General features: G+C 30.4%; 1 long non-coding RNA gene across 1 annotated transcript; it reads left to right on the top strand.

Moving 5' to 3' along the window:
* Window positions 1-1,195: 1,195 nt before the first annotated feature.
* On the top strand, window positions 1,196-4,770 carry LOC129793507 (uncharacterized). Its single transcript, XR_008750929.1, has 3 exons — window positions 1,196-1,288; window positions 4,396-4,470; window positions 4,542-4,770. It is a non-coding gene; the product is annotated as an uncharacterized LOC129793507 (long non-coding RNA).
* The last annotated feature ends 1,581 nt before the right edge of the window (window positions 4,771-6,351 follow it).

Here is a 6,351-nt window from a genome sequence, read left to right as displayed (position 1 = left end):
ACAAGAAGCTGAAGTTGATTTTTACCTGGAATTTCTCGTGGCTCACCTCGCGAGAGCTCACCTGTGCAGGTGTGTTAGTGGTTTTATTTACACGGAGCCAATTGAATAAATTTCTGGAAATAGTATGAGTGGTGAATGATCGAGAAGATCGCGCGCGGATAAAATCGTTAACGCGATGCTGAATTTAAAATAGAGAAACTCAGCATTTGTGGGGAAAAAACGCGCAAAAGCCACATCAGTTGGGCAGAAATTTCATAGATGTCGTTAAGATTTTACAGACTGTATAGATAGGCTTTGTTGCTTTGTTAAGGCTAAGATTCTTAAGTAAATGTATATTAAAGAGCTTTATGTTTAATACAGGATGAAAAACAGTTAAATTAGACGTAAAATCACGAGTATGAGGCTAATTTTAGCGAACCTTCTATTGTTTAAAGATGTAAATAAAGTGCGAGTCATTTCATTCATATTTGAGAGTGACGAAAAATTTTTCTGTATGTATTAGAAACTAACAGATAAACAGCAAATTGAAGATAAAAATTGCAAAATATTTAAATCTCTTTATGTTTAGTTTCATATCTTTTATGGTACAATCGTTAGAGTACTCAGCTCTCATCCTAAATATACCCGGTTCGAATAACAACTGATGCAAATTTTTATAACAGACTTTTCCTACTTTAAAAGTTTTTTTTTTATAAAGAGCAAGATGCAAAAACACTGAACGTAACTAAAATTCCATAAAATACCACAAAATTACAACATCAGTGATTTCTTGAAAAACAACCGTTTCTGAGAACACAGAAACTTCTGTTCTCATCAAAGCTCCAAATCATAACTTGCATGCAATTCTTCGTTAAATCTCCCAACACAATGCGGTTAATTTGTAAATTTATAATATTAATTGATTCTAATTAATTTATTCCCTTGCTTCCCATTATTTTGGTTAAACCCTTGTTTATCCTTACACCTTCCACATTCATTAACATTTACATCGCCTCCACTTTCATAGATCGATAAGCTTCGTAATGCCATGCGCTGATGTGATTGTTCTATAGAATATTTCGTGTGAGAAGGAAAATTTCTTGAACAAATTTCACGAAAATGAGGGGAAATTCAGTGTGGAATTTTCTTTCAACTCAACTGTAAATGAACTATTCATCCCCCTAAGTTTGCCTTTACACCCCAAGCAATTGAAATATCTCATCAGTGCTCCTGTGGTCCTTGCCAAGTGCAAATTGTAGCTCCGCGGTTTTTCATTCCTTTTCACACAGTGAAATTTTTTCCTTTTGTGGTAAGAGAAAAATGGATGGTTTTACCGTAAAGTGAAATGAAGAAAAAATTCAATTCAAATTGTGGATACTCCCCTAGTTTATTCTAATTTGTGTGGGAAGGTCTAAAGCTTTTCCTACACGCAGGAAAATCTTTTTTTTTTCATCCAAAATGATTAAAGAGATGTGTGAGACATTTTCTCTGCCATAGTGGATACCCAATTATATATCCATATCACATTGTTATGCAACGTGCGTTAGAATTTATTTTATTTAATTCCTGTGCAAACTTCAACTCCTTTTTCATTGGAAAACTTGTGCCTTGTTACGTGCTGAAACCGTGGAAATGGCTAAATTGCTTTCCATCGATTTTCTCCTAATCATCAATCACTCCTTAAAATAAAGAAACTATGTAATCTTACGCGAAAGTCTCCCCATATTTTTTCGCAAAGTAAACGACAAAAAGACTTTTTTAACAAAATTGCTGTGTCTGGTATTTTTCTCCTATACGGGCTAAATGTTTATTGTATGGACAAATGTCGAAGGAAATGTTCCGGAAATTCCCCAAAAAAAGTTGCAAATTGACGAAAAAAAAACGGAATATGTAGGCAAAAGGAGATGTGTTGAACGAAGAAGAGAGGCCTTTGACCTACGAAAAAGAGAGCATCCCACTCTGTGAGAGGGAGAGTGTAGAATAAAAAAAAAAGTATCAAAAGCTCAAGATATATAGCAAAAGCTCAGTAATGTAATGAAAAGAGACACGAATCGTGATTTGACTGGCATTTGAGGTTCTTTTTTTAGGAGGAATCTCCGCAATCTTTAGCATCACAAAAAAACTGTTCTATATTCAAAATTTTCAACACGAAATGCTTGGAATTTAGATTGAGATGAAAATATTTATGGATCCTTAAAAAAAATATTACAAATTTCACCCTAAAATCTCAGTTTAATCTCATTTACGTGAATAACATTTACATTTCAAGTATAATACATACTGACACTTCAACTTGCTTAACCTAATTCTAAAAGTAAACGAACAAAGCTGAAATATTTCTATGCAATGTACTCTATTTAATTTAATCTATATAACGTATTGTATATAGGTACAAAATGACACCTCCAGCTTTTCTTCAAAAGGAACATTTTGAATAAAAGCTCTCTCTCTCTGGTGCTGAAGGGACAATTTATCTAAAATCTTTACCCCTATTTATTTCATAAAACATTTCCCTCCTATATACATACATATATTAAAGAAAATTCATATAATAAAATTACATTTATGCCTACAAATATATGTATATCCGGAAAATGATCAGGACATCTGAATTAAAGGGAAAATGGGTATTTCTTAAGCAATTTCCAAGTTTGATTTTATCACATCTTGCCAGAACGATTAAATTTTCCTCCAAGGGATCGTAAAATTGTTTTTCAAGCCCTCAGAGTTTTCAATTTAATAAATAAACACTTTATATGCAAAAATCAGTAAGGAAATAACGCGTTGCTGTCAGGAATACTTTCAGCGTTAATATTTAAAGACCATACAACTCCTTGACTTTCATTTTCATTTTACGATGTTCTGTTGATATGCAAAGAAATTATATTTTACATATGTATATGTTATGTATAATATTTATTTTAACTTGAATATTAATCTCTATATATGAAGCATTATTTTCTGAAATAATAATTTGATATTCAGGACTGTTTAAAAGCCTTTTAAAAGAAGGGAAATTTAATTAATACATTTTAACTGGCTTAAATAAATTTATTCCAAATGGATTAATTTAGAATTTCATACAGCAATATCTCTGGTATGCTTGTAAAGGGATATTACCGGCATAAATATCATACATATACATAATTTCCAGTTGCATTTTCATGGTTTGAAAGTGACCGATAAATTTACCAAAATCAATTAAACGAGGTGTTAACATTTGTTGTAAATGATACATAATATGTAAAAATTTCACTTTCACATTAACCATTGTTTTTAAAATCAACCCCTTTATGGAAGGGGGTGAAAGTAAAATGAAAATGTACCGCTTTATTGTTTTGTAAGAGGGCTAAAAATAATTCTTTGAATTTCAAAAAGAAGACTAAAGCAGTAATGAAAAAATATTTGTGAAACTTCAAGGAAAACTCATAATCAGCCTAATACTTATGTAGTAGCATAGCAAAGGACTCCAATAATTAGAAAATTTCCAAGAATTAGGGATGGCTCGTCTATTATTACCTGAAGGCTGAAAGGAATTGTTTTATGGGCTTTTAAGCATTTAAGATTTGTAGGTTCTTACATTGAGGATGCAAGACGAAGTATTTCAACACAGATACTCAGAAATATTTAGAAATTTTTGCGAAATATAATTTCAAAAATCTCTAGAAAAGTAAATTTTCAACCAAAATTCTTGAAATTTTGTACAAGTCTTAAATTTTTTTTAGTCCTTTAATCGAATCCATTCGTTTTTGTGAAAATAAAATTTAATAAGCCATTTTCAGGCGCTCTGAGTAAGTTAACAAAGTAAAATGATCCAAACCTGGATTAAACTGAGAGAGAGGTGTGGAAATTTTCTTGTCTCGTACACTGAAAAGCATACGTGGGATGCGCCTCATTTCTCATGCGCCTTTTGCTTCATAAAATCTCGGAAATATGATATTTATTATCAAGAGTCTCAATCTTTATCCTCAATCCTCAAAATGCAACAATATTATTTTTCTTTTATTTACCTGCTGAATAACAATCAATTTAGAATTCTCAAGAAGTATTTGTAGCGTACAACGTTCAAAATTGAATTCTTTGAAAAAAATATATTTCTTTAAGTCTGAAAAATTGTCATATATTCCCTCAATATGAATAATTAAGGAAGCGTTAGCCACTTGCAAAATTAGCAGTTATTAGACAGACGATGAACTCAGTCAGTCAGTCAAGGAAATTGAGTTATATAAAATTCAAGAAAGAAATTATAAATGAAGTCTACACGCAAAACTACCCCACTCAACGTATTTCACCCTTTATTACATTAGAAGCATTTCTATGAGATAAAAGCATAAATAGGTATATTTTTAGAATTAATCTGCCTTTTTAGTCTCTCACTAAAATTGTAATTTTTATATCCTTTGCACCCTTCCAAAGGTCAAGCAACAAGTTATTGATTTCTCCATTTTACAACCCTTCCAAATTGATTGGGAAATTTCATACTCCATATCAGTGAGTTTATCTATATAGAAATTTTCCCTTCTTGAGCACTTTATTTAATTACCTAAAATTTTAATTTCTAGAAAGTGAGCTTCATCTCATCAGGCGTACAAAAGTAGTGTCAACCGTACTGTGTTATTTTATAATTTTTAAGAGAAACACCAAAGTCTTTAAGAAAAAAAGCATCGAGAGATCTCTGGGATCCCTTAAATCCTAATTAAACACCCCACCATCATCCCCTACATTTTGTTTTCTTCAATATTAGTGCTATTGCTGCGGTTGGGTGTGGGCGAATTTGCGCCCCGCCACAGGTAAATACAAAAATCTCATCTTATTTAGCTCATTTAATTAAAATTAATACGCCCAATCTCTCCTCATGAATGTAGGAACAAAAAACCGGCACCCTGAATTTTTCAAGCTTCCGCAATAGCTTCACTTCCAATGTCAACTACTTGAAAAGAAGGTATGTAAATTACATAAATTTAATACCTCAATTTTATTCTTTAATTTCCTTTCTGGAAAAAAAAAGACTCATTTACACATGAGAAGATTTGTGATGAATTTTTTGGGTTGATGATTGTTGAAACAAGAGCAGGTGGAAATTTCTTATGTGTAACAGGTCTAAGAATAAGAAAATTTCTTTATTTCTTTTGAATTGTATTTTTTTTATAAATTAAAAGAAAATTCTTTACATATTTACATACACATTCTGTTTTTTTTCTTTAATTTTTATTCTTAATTTATTTAATCAAATAAGTGATATATTTCTGTCTATATACCAGCCAAAATATGTCTTTTGTGATTTGTGAAATTGTGTTGGTTATACCAGAAAACAATGATAAATGGAGAATGGCTTAAAAGTGATTAATGAAAATGAAAAATAAATAAAAACCTTCCACAATTTTTTTCTTCAAAATTTCATGCACATAATTTCAAATTTTTTCTACCCCGATATTGAAAAATTCTTTAATTTTTTTTGTCAAATTTTAATTTATAAATTTTTCTACCACACTGAAAATGAATGATTTGCTTCAAAAAATTCCTATGAATAAATTTTTCATGCTTTTGCGAGGATGTTAGAATGTTACAAGTCACAAAATAATATTATATTTAAAAAAAATATTTATTTTCATGACTTCCCGGATCACAGTGAAGCTATTAAAACCTTGACGAAGTAAATAAATTATTTATCCAATTTATTTTCGATTATATTGCACCTTTTAGTTGATTTTTACATGTAGTAACATACTCCCCTTTTTTTGCCCTATCATGCATGAGGTTTAAAATTTTTATTTCCATCCTGAATTTTATGATATAGCAAGAAAAACAACAGACAGCTATTATTGACCTTTGCATTTTGCATGAACTTTTATTTTGCAGTTAATAAAATATTTATATTATATTCAAGTAGAAAGTTGCACTACAATGCAGTAAAATAAGATAGATAAAAAAGAAAGTTTTCATTTCAATAAATCCTTCTTTTATGTTGTAAATTTTATCTAATTTTAATAAATTAATTCTATTAATATTCTATACTAAATTTATTCTAATAAATTCGCCTCCGTTCTGTATCCTGTTTTCTGCGTATACTTCGTGTTTTTATGTTAAACATATAGAATCATTTATATATCAAAGAAAGGTTTAACATTTTATGCTTCAATCATTCATTTAAAAACAAGAAAGCAACATTCAATCATTTTTTCATTATAAAACTCATCATATAAAATCCGCAATAGCTTGCCGCATAATTTTCAACACATACTGCTCGCATTGTCAGTGACTTTTTACTCAGAACTGTAAGAACGACAACCTTTTAGCATGTAGGAAATGACTGAATGCTCAGTACTGTGCGTCTCCATGGTAACCACCGATACCGAAGGTGACGAGAGTTCA

Source organism: Lutzomyia longipalpis, chromosome 1 (genome assembly GCF_024334085.1).
Source record: "Lutzomyia longipalpis isolate SR_M1_2022 chromosome 1, ASM2433408v1".
NCBI classification, from domain to species: domain Eukaryota; kingdom Metazoa; phylum Arthropoda; class Insecta; order Diptera; family Psychodidae; genus Lutzomyia; species Lutzomyia longipalpis.
This window is presented reverse-complemented; position numbering and strand designations above follow the sequence as displayed.